At 49.7% G+C, this 14,624-nt stretch overlaps 2 protein-coding genes across 3 annotated transcripts in view; one reads left to right on the top strand and one right to left on the bottom strand.

Annotated features, from left to right (window-relative positions):
* The window catches only part of DOCK1 (dedicator of cytokinesis 1), a 395,003-nt gene that overhangs the window by 258,840 nt on the left and 121,539 nt on the right, over window positions 1-14,624 (bottom strand). The window lies entirely within an intron of this gene.
* The window catches only part of INSYN2A (inhibitory synaptic factor 2A), a 48,257-nt gene that overhangs the window by 32,023 nt on the left and 1,610 nt on the right, over window positions 1-14,624 (top strand). The window lies entirely within an intron of this gene.

The raw sequence follows: 14,624 nt of genomic DNA on the forward strand, positions 1-14,624 counted from the left end.
TATTGTGTGCAGAACACTGTACCAAGCACTTGGGAGAGTCCAATATAGCTAATAGACAAGGTCCCTGCCATCTAGGAGCTTACAGTTTAGATGAGGACACTGAACCTAAATGCATTTCCAAACACGGGGAAGAAGGAAAGCGCTTAGCACAGTCCTCTCTGCACACAGTAAGCGCTCAATAAATAGCACTGAATGAATGAAAGGAAAAAAAAGCTGAACATGAGAGGACGCTTAAATAATAGTGTTTGTGAGATATGCTCAGAAGGGCTGTGGGGCTTTTTGGGTACTTCAATCAGTCAACCAATGGTATTTACTGAGTGTGTACTGTGTGTGGAGCACTGCAATACGTGCTAGGGAGAATACAATATGACAGAGTTGGTAGACATAGTTTCTGCCCACACCGAGCTTCCAGTGTAGGGATTTAGATGCTTAAGTGACACGGAAACACTGAAAAGACAGCAGATCCAGGGTGGTGGTGGGTGGATAAACGGTGGAAAGAGAGGAAATTAATGAAAGGAAGATCTCCCAGAGGAGAAACAATGTGGCCTGATGGAAAAAAACATAGGCCTGGGAGTTCCAATCCACAGATGAATGTGCCTCCATTCCCTTAATTTTTTTTTCCCATGGTATTTATTAAGCACTTTCTATGTGCCGGGCACTATACTAAGCACAAGTTAATCAGGTTGGACACAGTTCCTGTCCCCTGTGGGGTTCACAGTCTTAATCCCCATTTTACAGATGAAGTAACTGAGGCACAGAGGAGTTAAGTGACTTGCCTGAGAGTCGCCCAGCAGACACGCGACAGAGCTGGGATTAGAACCCGGGTCCTCTGACTCCCAGACCAATGCTCTATCTATTGGGCCGAGCTGCTTCTCAGCAGGGAAGGTTTATATCCACTGCCTCGGTCCCGAGCCTCCGGGATTGAACGATGAAACTCTGGCCACCCTTCAGTTACTGAGAGGCTCAGTAATCAATAATCAGTCAATCACATCTATGGAATGTTTAATGTGGGCAGAACACTGTACTAAGTGCACAGCTGGTAGATCCATTCCCTGCCTACAATGAGCTTACAGACCAGAGCGGGAAACGGACATTAATATGAATAAATAAATTATTCATTCATTCATTCAATAGTATTTATTGAGTGCTTACTATGTGCAGAGCACTGTACTAAGCGCTTGGAATGAACAAGTCGGCAACAGATAGAGACGGTCCCTGCCGTTTGACGGGCTCACGGTCTAATCGGGGGAGACGGACAGACGAGAACGATGGCGATAAATAGAGTCGAGGGGAAGAACATCTCGTAAAAACAATGGCAACTAAATTACAGATATGGGCATAAGTGCTGTGGGGTTGTGGGGGAAGAGGTGGGAATGAAGGGAGCAAATCAGGATGACGCAGAAGGGAGTGGGAGACAAGAAATAGGGCTTAATCAGGGAAGGCTTCTCGAAGGAGACGTGCCTTCAAGAAGGCTTTGAAGGAGGGGAGAGGAACTGTCTGTCGGATATGAAGAGGAGGGCGATTCAGGCCAGAGGCAGGACGTGGGTGAGAGGGTGGTGGAGAGATAGACGGGATGGAAGGGCGGTGAGAAGGTTGGCGTTAGAGGAGCCAAGTGTGTGGGCTGGGTTGGAGTAGGAGAGCACTGAGGTGAGGTGGGAGGGGGCGGGGTGACTGAGTGTTTTAGAGTAACGAGAGGGCGGTTATCAAGGTCGTCAGTGAGCGGACTGCTGTTCTTCCCTCCTGGCACCACCACACTCGATGCAGAAGCAAGCAGGGAAATTACACCACGAGAAACTCAGCAGAGCCCGGGCCGGAGAACAGCAAGGCCTAGTGAAAAGAGCCCGGGGCTGGGAGTCAAAGGACTTGGGTTCTAATCCCAGATCTTCCACTTGTCTGCAGGGTAACCATGGGTAAGTCGGTGCACTTTTCCGCACCTCAGTTTCTTCAACTGTAAAAGAGGGATTCAATACCTGTTCTTCCTCCCCCTTAGACTGTGAGCCCTTTGTGGGACAGGGACCGTGACCGACTGGATTCCCTCGTATCTATCCCAGTGTTTAGCACGGTGCTCGACTCATAGTAAGCGCTCAAAAAATATCCTTAAAAGAAAAAAAATGTTTTTTAGAGAAAAGAATGTCGATCCTAGCGGTTGCGGACGGGGTTTGAGGTTTGAGTTATACTCCTTATCGCTTGCTCCACTTGGCATGGATTATCAAAGATTTATTGCTTTATCATCCACAATTAAAAACCAAAGGAGAATGAGGCATACATAATTAGTTCTCGAGAGGAAAAACGAAAAGTTTGTGCTGAGTCAGAGAGTCGATGATGCCTGCGTAAGCACCTCCCTCTCCTCATTTCCTGAAAGAAAACAATCTCAAAATGACAACCAGCGTGGACTGATTTACTGCTTAGCAAGACATCTTCTTCTATTTATTTATAATAATAATAAAAACAATGATGGTATTTGTTAAGCGCTTACTATGTGCCAGGCACTGTATAAAGCGCTAGGGTGGATATGAGGAAATCGGGCTGGACACAGCCGCTGGTCCACGTGGGGCTCACAGTCTCCATCCCCATTTTCCAGATGAGGTAACTGAGGCACAGAGAACGTACCTGACTTGCCCAAGGTCACAGAGCAGACAAGTGGCAGAGCTGGAATTAGAACCCATGACCTTCTGACTCCCAGCCCTTGGTCTACCCACTACACCATGATGCTTCTTTATGATACTTAAGCACTTACTATGTGTCCAGCACTGTATTTATTAAGTCCAGGGGTAGATAGATACTAATCAGGTTGGACACAGTCCCTGCCCCACACGGGGCTCACAGTCTATATCGAAAGGAGGGAGATTTAATCCCCACTTTATGGATGAGGGAACTGAGGCCCAGAGAGGTGAAATGACTTGTCCAAGGTCACGCAGCAAGAAATTGGTGGAGCCGGGATTGGAACTCAGGTCCTCTGACTCTCAGGTACATGCTGCTTCCTATTGCGCCACAGTGAGCTTTGCCCCGTGAAAAGCTTTTACACTCTGGTTTTGACATGTCCTGTATTTGCCTGTAAAAATAATGGTGGATTAAAGATCTGGAATACTGGACTAGATGGGAATGCCACCAATATTCCATGGGAAGCAGTGTGGCCTAATGGAGACAGCCTGGGTTTTGAGGAGAAGGGAGTCAGAGGACCTGGGTTCTAGTCCTGACTCCATCCCTAGCCTGCTGTGTAACCATGGGCAATTCGCTTCCCTTCTCTTGGTCTGTTTCCTCTATAAAATGGGGATTCGATACCAGCCCCTCCCCCTGCTTAGACTCTGAGCCCCATGTGGGACAGGGACTGTGTTCCACCCGATTATCTTGTATCTACTCCATCATCAATGTTATTTACTGATAATAATAATAATAATAATAATGAAGGTATTGGTTAAGCGCTTACTATATGCCAAGCACCATTCTAAGCAATGGGGTAGATTCAAGGTAATCAGGTTGTCCCACTTGGGGTTCACAGTCTTAATCCTTATTTTACAGATAATAATAATGTTGGTATTTGTTAAGCGCTTATTATGTGCCGAGCACTGTTCCAAGCGCTGGGGTAGACACAGGGGAATCAGGTTGTCCCACGTGGGGCTCACGGTCTTCATCCCCATTTTACAGATGAGGTAACTGAGGCACAGAGAAGTGAAGTGACTTGCCCACAGTCACACAGCTGCCAAGTGGCAGAGCCGGGATTCAAACCCATTACCTCTGACTCCAAAGCCCGTGCTCCTTCCACTGAGCCACGCTGCTTCTCATGAGGTAACTGAGGCACAGAGAAGTGACTTGCCCAAAGTCACACAGCTGATAAGTGGTGGAGCTGGGATCAGAACCCACGACCTCTGACTCCCAAGCCCGGACTCTTTCCACTAAAGCCATGCTGGCTATATGTGTGCAGAGCACTGTACTAAGGCATTGGCCTTGTACAGAGCTTGTTCCAAAATACGCATTTAAATACCACCACTATCATCAGCAGCAGTAGCCTTATTATTATTATCATTATAATTGTTGATAGGTGCTTAATGACAAATAGTTGACTAATTTGATATGTTTACAGGGGTTTCTGTTTTGGGCGCAGTACTGGTGCCGAGGAAGAGCACAGTTGGCAATCTCATTAAATCTACGACTTTCTCTGACCCCGCAAGAGACCTTTAAATGAGTCGATCAATATTTATTGAGCGCTTACTATGTGCGGAGCAACGTGACCTCGTGGTGAGGTCTCGGGCCCGAGAGACAGAGGACTTGGGTTTTAGACCCTGCTCCGCTCTGGCCTGCTGATTGGCCTAGGGCAAGTTGCTTCACTTCTCTGGGCTTACAGCGAGCTTACAGCCTAGAAAGTCTATAGTCACTTCTCTGAGCTTCAGTTTCCTCATCTGTAAAATGGGGATTGAGTCTGTGTGCCCTATTCTGTCCAACCCGGCTAGCTTGTATCTACTATGTGCCTGGCACATAGTAAGTGCTTAACAAATACCACAATTATTATAACTATGATTATTTAGATTGAGTCCCATGTGGTGACCTTGAATCTCCCGCAGCACTTTATACAGTGCTTGGCAGACAGTAAGTGCTTAGCTTGGCACAGAGTAAGTGCTTAACAAATACCACATTACTGTTATTTTTATTATTATCATTATTAATAGTAATGGTCTTCTGAGTGACTCAGAGCTGAGCAGTCAGTGAGGCAATGGGGCCATCGTCCCCTCCTGCGTCCCGGTCCTCGAGGAAAGCGGGAGACGGCCGACGCCACAGGGAGCGATCAGGGGTAGGGCCGGCGGCTACTGTGCCGCCCCTAGAAAGTGGGGGTCAGAAGTCGGGGCATCTCTGGGGCAAGACTGGCATGGCCTAGTGGAGAGAGCACGGGCCTGCGAGTCAGAAGGACCTGGGTTCTAATCCCACCTCTGCCACTTGGCTGCTGTGTGAGCTTGGACAAGTCACTACACTTCTCTAGGCCTGCTATCTCATCTGGAAAATGTGAGCCCCACGTGGGACAGGGACCGCATCCAAGCCGGTTTGTTGGTATCCACCCCATCGCTTAGAATAATGCCTGGCACATACTAAGCGCTTAACAAATACCACAATTATCTCCTTGTGAGCAGGGAATTTGTCTACCAACTCCGTTATATTGGTCTCTCCCAAGTGCTTAACGAATTATTATCTCACCTCAAGACTGTAATGCTCTTTGTGGGCAGGAAACAGCTCTACCAACTGCATTATATTGGCTTCTCCCAAGCACTTAGTAAAGTGCTTTGCACACAGTGAGCGCTCAATAAGTTCGACTGACTGATTGATGGATCTCATCTGCACCCCTCCGCCTCTGGAGGGACCACACGGAGAGAGCGTCTGCTGTGTGACCTTGGGCAAATCACTTCACTTCTCTGTACCTCAGTGACTTCTCTGTAAAATGGGGATTGAGACTGTGAGCTTCCACAGGACAGGGACTGGGTCCGATCTGATTTGCTTGTATCCAACCCAGCGCTTAGAACAGCGCCTGGAACATAGTAAGTGCTTTACAAATACCATCGTCATTATTATTATTGTTATTAGAGTGAAGAAGTGAGAATAGGCTGTGCTTTCTGAACTAAGGTTGCCTCTTCCTCTTTAGAGGGGGCAGATCTGGGAAGGGGGAGGAGTCGGGAAGGGGGTGGAGCCGGGAAGGCGGGGAGCTAGGAAGGTGATGGAGCCGGGAAGGGCGAGGGGGACAGGGTGGATGGCCTGCCCACCATGAAGGGGGAGAATGAGCAATGGGGGAAGAAAAGGAGTAAGGTGGCAGAGGGGAAGGAGAAACATCAATCGCTCAATCAACCAATCTCACTGATTGAGCATCTTCCCTATGCAGAGTGCTGTGCAGAGTTTGAGGGAGTATAACTGAGTAAGAAGACACAATCTCTTCCCTCGAGGAGTTTACAGTCTACTGTGCACTGGGCTGAGGGCTTGGGAGAGGACAACAGTTAGAAGACACAATCCGTCTACTCTGCTGCCTGGATCATCTTTCTACAAAATCAGGCCACGTTTCCTGTCTCCTTAAAAACCGCCAGTGGTGGCCCTCCCACCTCTGCATCAAACAGAAACTCCTCACCATAGGCTTTAAAGCTCTCAAATCACACAGCCCCCTCCTACCTTTCCTTACTGTTCTTCTACTATAACCCAGCCCGCACACTTCACTGCTCTAATGCCAACCCATTCATCGTACCTCAGTCTCATCTATCTCACCACCAACTTCTTGCCCACATCTTGCCTCTGGCCAGGGATGCCCTCCCTCCTCAAATCCAAAACACAATTACTCTCCCTACCTTCAAAGCATTACCGAAGGCACATCTCCTCCAAGAGGCCTTCCCTAAGTCCTCCTTTCCTCTTTTCCCACTCCCTTCTGCATCTCCGTGATTTACTCCCTTTAATCACCACACCCCGACCCCACCGCACTTACATACCAATCAATAATTTATTTATATTAATGCCTGCCTACCCCTCTAAACTGTAAGCTTACTGTGGGCAGGGAACACGTCTACCAACTCTGTTATCGTGTACTCTCCCAAGCACTTAATATAGTGCTCTGGCTTAGTGGAAACAGCAAAGGCTTGGGAGTCAGAAGTCGTGGGTTCTAATCCCGGCTCCGCCACTTGTCAGCTGTGTGACTTTGGGCAAGTCACTTCACTTCTCTGTGCCTCAGTTACATCATCTGTAAAATTGGGATTAAGACTGTGAGCCGCAAGTAGGACAACCTGATGACCTTGCATCTACTCCAGAGCTTAGAATAGTGCTTGATCATAGTAACCGATTAACAAATATCATTATTATTACTAATATTATTAAGCACTTAACAAATTTCATCGATTGGGCCAGTTACTGTATTGAGCATTTGGGAGAGGACAACTGAGTTGGAAGGTACAATCCCTGCCCTCAAGGAGCTGACAGTCTACTGTGGGCAGAGCACTGTACTGAGCGCTTGGGAGAGTACAACAGAGTTAGTGACAATTCCTGCTTTTAAGGAGCTTAGTCTAGTGGAGGAGAGAGAGTGAGAGAGAGAGAGATGGAGAGAGCCAGAGAATAAAAAGAAGTCAGAAATATGAATGTTTTCACTGCATCTCTGGGCTCCTGCCACCCAGTTCATATGCACCCTGAAGACCACATCAAACTTCACTGCTGCAAACTGCAGAATTGAGAGCTACTGGGGTTATAGTTTAATAATGCCACATTGCTTGCAATATTTATGAGTTTCTTACATAAGGCCTCCCCCGAACACATTTATTTTCTTTTTTTTTTTTAAGACTAAAGAAAGCTTTGGTGTCCAGGACCTGAAATCAGGAGGGAAAACTGGTTGCCTCTGATCCCTTGAGTCAACCTGGGGGTTCGCATAAACTTTCTGCTGATCAATAATTAATCTGTGGCATTTAGTGAGCACTCACTGTGTGCCAAGCAATGTATTAAGCACTGGGAGAATACAGTAGCATTAGAGGGCACAATCCCATCCTTAAAAAGTTTACAATCCAGCTTGTCAGCCCGTCTTGGTCATAATGAAAGCTGGCACCTCTGCTGCCATGCCTCTATTTGAATTTGGTTTGCGTTTTCCTGCAAGGTCACAGACGAAAGGAAGAATGGAAGATGTCCTCACCCAAAGCCTGCCTCTCCTCCCAGAGAGTGGAAGCCGATGGGGAGGGGATGAGGAAATATGCCTCCGCCTCATGGGGCTCTGGAAGTCGGACCAACAGGAGAAAAATCCCCAATCAATCAATCGATCATATTTATTGAGCGCTTCCTGGGTGCTGAGCACTGGGGAGTACAATATAACAGCGTTGGTAGAAACGTTCTCTGACCACAGTGAGTTTACAGCATAGTCAGAGAAGAGACATTGATAGAAATAAATTACAGAAGTGAACAGGATATTGTGGGACTGGGGGAGGGGTGAATAAAGGGCGCAGATCCGGATGACGCAGAAAGGAGTGGGAGAAGAGGAAATGAGGGATTACTTGGGGAAGGCCTCTTGGAGGAGATATGTCTCCAATAAGGCTTTGGGGTCGGGGAGAGTGAGCGCCTGTCGGATATGGAGATGGAGGAAGTTCCAGACCGCAGACAGGATGTGGGCGAGAGGTCGGCAGCGAGACAGATGAGATCACGGTACAGTGAGTAGGTTGGTGTTTGAGGAGTGAAGTGTGCGGGCTGGGTTCTAGTAGGAGAGCAATGAGGTGAGGTAGGAAGGGCAAGGTGATGGATGGAAAAGAGTTTATGTTTGATGTGGAGGTGGGAGGGCAACCCCTGGAGGTTCTTAGAGGAGTGAGGAAACACGGACTGAACATTTCTGTGGAAAAAGGATCTTTGCAGCAGAGTGAAGTAAGGACTGGAGTGGGGAGAGACAGGAGGCAGGGAGGTCAGCAAGGAGGCTGATTCTGTATTCAAGGCGGGATAGGATAAATGCTTAGATTAACACGGTAGCAGTTTAGATGAAAAGGAAAGGATGGAGTTTAGCAATGTGGTGAAAGAGGAACCAAAAGGATTTAGTGGCAGACTGAATATTTGGATTGAATGAGAGGGAAATGAGTCGAGGATAGTTCTAAGGTTAAGGGCGTGTGAGACGGGAAGGATGATGATGCCGTCTATAGTGACGGGAAAGTCACGGGGAGGAGACGATAAAGAGTTCTCTTTCGGATGTGTTAAGTTTGAAAGGTTGAAGGGACATCCAAGTAACGATGTCCTGAAGGCAGGAGGAAATATGAGACTCCAGAGGAGAGAGATCAGAGCTATATTTGGGAATCATCCGCATAGAGGCGATAGTCGAAGCCATGGGAGCAAATGAGTTCTCCAAGGGAGTGGGTGTAGCTGGAGAATAGAAGGGGACCCAAAATTGAATACCAAGGCACTTCCCAGAGTTAGGAGGTGGGAGGCAGAGGAGGAGCCTGAGAAAGAGACTGAGAAGAAGCGGCCAGAGAGAAGGGAGGAGAACCAGGAGAGGACGGTGTCAGTGAAGCCGAGGTTGAATAAGGTTTCCAGAAGGAGGAGGAGGTCGATGGTGCCGAAGGCGGCTGGGAGGTCAAGGAGGATTAGGATGGCGTAAAGGCCGTTGGACTTGGCAAGAAGAAGGTCATCTGTGACCTTTGAGAAGGCGGTTTCTGTGCAGTGAAGGGGTCAGAAGCCAGATTGGAGGGATTGAGGAGAGAGTTGGAGGAGAGGAAGTGGAGGCAGTGGATGTAGACAACTCACTCAAGGAGATTGGAATGGCAGGAGGGAGATGGGGCGATAACTGGAGAGCCACGGGTTCAAAGAAGGGTGTTTTTCAAGGCAAAGGAGACACGAGCTTGTTTTTAAGCAGCGATGGAAAAAGCCATTGGAGAGTGAACAGTTGAAGATGGCAGAAAGGGAGGGAATAAGTGCTCAGGACAGTGCTTTGCACACAGTAAGCGCTCAATAGATAGGACTGAATGAATAAGAAAGTGGACAAGTTCCTTGATAGGGTGAGAAGGGATGAGGCAGGTGGAGAGTGTGGATTTTCTTCTTAAGATCCTTCTGGGAGAGATGGGAAAGTTGAAGAAGGGGCAGGAAGTTGAGGGGGGTGGATTGGAGAGGAACAGGAGAGATTTTAGGGAGATCATGTGTGGATTAGTGGAAAAAGCACAGGCTTGGGAGTCAGAGGTCATGGGCTCTAATCCCAACTCTGCCACTTCTCAGCTGTGTGACTCTGGGTAAGTCACTTCACTTCTCTGAGCATCAGTTACCTCATCTGTACAATGGAGATTAAATCTGTGAGCCTCACGTGGGACAACCTGATTACCTTGTATCTCCCCCAGTGCTTAAAACAGTGCTTGGCACATAGTAAGCGCTTAACAAATACTATTATTATTATTAAGGGCAAGGGATGGAGGCAGCAGGGGACCAAGGAGTTTGAGGTGGGACTTAAATATCTGAAACAACTTGTCCTTGGATCTGTGACCAAGGTATTCCCCCTACCCTCAGCCTCACAGCACTTATGCATAGACCCTTAAATTATATAAATTATTTACTAATATTAAATGTCTGCCTCCCCCGATAGACTGCGAGCTCATTGTGGGCAGGGAATGAATCTACCAACTCTATCGTACTGTATGCTCCCAAACGTTTAGAACAATGCTCTGCACACAATACATGCTCAATAAATTTCACTGATTAACTGATCAGAGGCCTCTCTCCAACCCAGACAAGGATGCAAATGCTAATGTCTGACAAAGCCCTTGAGGTTTAGGAAATGCATTCCCACGAAGACAGTTCCATAATGTCCAAATAATAAAATGATAATAATAATAATGGTATCTGTTAAGTGCTTATTATGTGCCAGGCACTGTACTAAGTACAGGGACCGATGCAAGCAAATCCAGTTGGACACAGTCCCTGTCCTACACGGAGCTCACAATCTTAATGCCCAATTGACAGATGAGGGAACTGAGGCCCAGAGAAATGAAGTGGCTTAACCAAGGTTACACAGCTGAAAAGTGGCAGAGGTCCTTCTGACTCCCAGGGCCATGCTCTATCCACTAGGCCGTGCTGCTTCAATGGCCCCACAAAGTCTACGAGGTGGAGAGAACAAGTATCAATCCCCACTTTACAATGGAGGCAAATGAGGCTCAGAGAGGTTGAATGACTCTCCCAAGGTCACCCAGCAGGCTGGGGGCAGAGCCGGGACGGGAACCCGGACCTCCTGGCTCCCGGCCCCAGGCGCTGTCTGCCAGGCCACGTTGCTTCCCTCCGCTGGATCTATTATTTCCCAGCCTGAACAGACAGGAGAGAAACGAGGCTCAGTTCAATGCGCCGTGTTGACACTTATCATGAATTATCCCAGACGAGGGAAGCCGCGAAGACTCCAAATGGGATCCGTTCCGGGAAGAGGGCAGGCCTGGTCCGTGGCACACCCAAAGCCAGGCGCACCGGGGCTGAGATCACCTCAGGGAGCAGGGAGATGCCAGGCCATTGAGATCACACCACGAGGCCCAAGGCTCCAGGCCTGCCTCTAATAATAATAATAATAATAATGATGGTATTTGCTAAGTGCTTACTATGTGCCAAGCACCCTTCTAAGCGTGGGGGTAGATACAAGGTAATCAGGTTATCCCACGAGAGGCTAACAGTCTCAATCCCCATTTTATAGATGAGGGAACTGAGGCACAGAGGAGTGAAGTCACTTGCCCAAGGTGACACAGCAGACAAGTGGCCAAGCGGGGATTAGGACCCACAACCTCTGACTCCCAAGTCCATGCTCTTGCCTCTAGACCACGTTTCTCCCTCCGGGCCATCCCTCCAACCTCCCCATCGGGGTGGGAAGCAGCATGGTGGAGTGGATAGGCCTGGGAGTCAGAAAGTCATTCCTGCCCCGGCCACTTGTCCATGGTGTGACCTTGGGCAGGTCACTTTCACTTTTCTGGGACTCCCTGACCTCATCTGTAAAATGGGGACTGAGGGGAACAGGGACCTCGTCCAACCCTATTTGCTTGTATCCATCCCAGTGCTTAGTTCAGTGCCTGGCACACACTAAGTGCTTAACATATACTAGTTTTTAGTATTATTATTATTATTAGGATGGGACGTGCCATCTGAAGAGGGAGAGAGCCCTGTGAAGAGTCGCTGGGTGGCAGCGGCTGGGAGGCGACACAGGACCGGGAGTCCAAGGATCTGGGTTCTAATCCCGGCTCTGCCCCCGGCCTGCTGTGTGACCCGGAGCAAATCGCTCGCCCTCTCAGGGCCTCGGTTTCCTCCTCCGCAAAGCGGCAATCAGACATTTAGACCGTGGGCAACGGTGGGGCGGGGACTGGGTCCACACTGATCTTCTCACAGTCACCTCTGCGCCTGGCATCGGGCCGGACGCACGGGAAGTGCTTAAATGATGTCATCATGATAGCGAGGAGGCAGTCCGGGCCCCTTCAGTGTTTGAGGCCGTCCCCTCCCGACTGGGGCCGGGGCGAGGGTGAGAGTCCTGGGGGTTACCCCGGCCCGTCTGAACCACGGCACGGCCGGGACACGCGAGGAGGGGAGGTGGGCGCTTAGCTGACAGAAAGTCTCCGTCCCAGAAAACTCAGCCAACCTGCGGGTTGGGTGGCCAGGGGCAAGACGGGCCACGCCGCCCTGCCCGGCCTCTGCCCCTCGAACGCCGGGTTCTTCAGGCCCGGGGAAACAGGGCCCACCCCAGAGTACACATCATCTACAGCCCACACCGGGTTTACCTCTCAACACACACTGTACGCACCCTAGAGCACACACCGTTCACACAAACATGGCACGTCATGTACACCCCACAGCTGTGCACACCCAACACACACCATGCACACCTCACGATACACATACACGTGCACACCCCAGAGCACACACCGTGCACACCCTACAGCACACGCTGAGATTATGTCTACTATTAACTACACCCTCCCAAGTGCTCAATACAGTGCTCTGAAACATTCCAGACTGTAAGCTCCTTGAGGGCAAGGATCACGCAGTGTGGCGCAGTGGAAAGAGCCCGGGTTTTGGAGTCAGAGGTCATAGGTTCTAATCCCGGCACTGCCTCTTGTCAGCTGTGTGACTTTGGGCAAGTCACTTAACTTCTCTGTGTCTCAGTTACCTCATCTGTACAATGGGGATGAAGACTGTGAGCCTCACGTGGGACAACCTGATTACCCTGTATCTACCCCAGCGCTTAGAACGGTGCTCTGCACATAGGAAGCGCTTAACAAATACCAACATTATTAAAATGGGGATTAAGACTTTGAGCCCCACATGGGACAACCTGATGACCTTGTAAACCCCACAGCGCTTAGAACAGTGCTTTGCACACAGTAAGCGCTTAACAAATACCATCATTATTATTATTACCTCTATGGGACTCTCCCACATGTTCAGTTCAGTGTTGCGCACACGGTAGACTGGAAGTTCCTTGACGGTGGGGACTGTGTCCACTAACTCTATTGTCCTCTCCCAAGTGATCAGGAAGAAGGGGAGCGTGCTGGGCCCCTGAACCCTGTCCGTGCTTGGGCCGGGCCCACAAAGGCTCAGGGCGGTTTCCCGGCACGAGCGTGCGGGGACCCGGGAAGCCCATCCTGGGAGCGCTGACCAGTGGGGATGACGATGATGGCATTTGTTAAGCGCTTACTATGTGCAAAGCACTATTCTAAGCGCTGGGGAGGATTCAAGGTCATTAGGTTGTCCCACGTGGGGCTCACAGTCTTAATCCCCATTTTACAGTTGAGGGAACTGAGGGACAGAGAAGTTAAGTGACTTGCCCAAAGTCACACAGCTGACAAGCTGGAGCTGGGATTTGAACCCATGACCTCTGAGTCCCCAGCCCGTGCTCTTCCACTGAGCCACGCTGGATGGCGGGGGGGAAGGGAGAGCCCCAGTGGCGGCAACCCATCTGCGCTGACAGTGAAGGAGACGCTGGGGCTGACAGCCGTGGTGGTGACTGACCGATGGTCGTGATTGATTGATGGTGACAGTGGTGATGGGGGTGACCGATCGACGGTGAATGTGGTGATCGACGGTGATGGTGGCCATGACTGGTCGATGGGGACGGCGGTGGTGACGGTGATTAATTGACGGTGATAGTAAGAGTCACGGTGGCGACCGATAGGTGGTAACGGTGGTGATGGCAGAAGATGATTGATGGCGACAGTGGTGGGGATGGAGGAGATGGGGACTGCGGTGAGGACGGTGATGACCGATTGATGGTGACGGCGGTGGTGATGACAACAGCGGTGGCGGGGGTGACGTCTCCCACCGTGAGTGAAGGATGAGCGCCCGTACTGGAATTTCTTCATCGACACCCGACTCAGAGGGGTCGATTCTAGAGCCGGTGGCTCGTGCGTCACCACCCGTGCTCTGGTCCCCGCCCACTGGGGTCCTACGGGGGCGACCAGCTGGTAAGCGGGGATGATAATGGTGATGGTTCTATTTGTTAAGCACTTATTATGGATCCAGCACCATTCTAAATCGCTGGGGTAGATACAAGCTAATCATGTTGGGCACAGTCCCTGTCCCAAATAATACTACTACTACTAATAATAATGATTGCATTTGTTATGCACTTACTTTGTGCCGAGCATTGTTCTAAGCACTGGGGTTGATACAAGGTAATCAGGTCGTCCCACATGAGGCTCACAGTCTTCATCCCCATTTTACAGATGAGGTCAGAGGCATAGAGAAGTGAAGTGGCTTGCCCAAGGTTATACAGCAGACAAGTGGCAGAGCCGGGATTAGAACCCATGTCCTCTGACTCTTTCCACTGAGCTACGCTGCTTCTCAATAATAATAATAATGGTATTTGTTAAGTGCTTATCTTGTGCCAGGCACCATCCTAAACGTTGGGGTGGATACAAGCAAATCAGGTTGGACACAGTCCCTTTCCGACACGGGGCTCATAGTCTTAGAACCTTAGTACCTGGGTTCTAATCCCGGCTCCACCATTTGTCGGCTGTGTGACCTTCGGCAAGTCACCTCACTTCTTTGTGACTCGGTTTCCTCATCTGAATAATGGGGATTAAGACGGCGAGCAGCATGTGGGAAGCAGCGTGGCTTAGTGGCAAGAGCCCGGGCTTGGGAGTCAGAAGACATGGGATCTAATCCCGGCTCCGCCACTTGTCTGCTGCGTGACCTTGGGCAAG

The sequence above is a fragment of the Ornithorhynchus anatinus genome, chromosome 3 (assembly GCF_004115215.2).
Source record: "Ornithorhynchus anatinus isolate Pmale09 chromosome 3, mOrnAna1.pri.v4, whole genome shotgun sequence".
Classification (NCBI taxonomy): Eukaryota; Metazoa; Chordata; class Mammalia; order Monotremata; family Ornithorhynchidae; genus Ornithorhynchus; species Ornithorhynchus anatinus.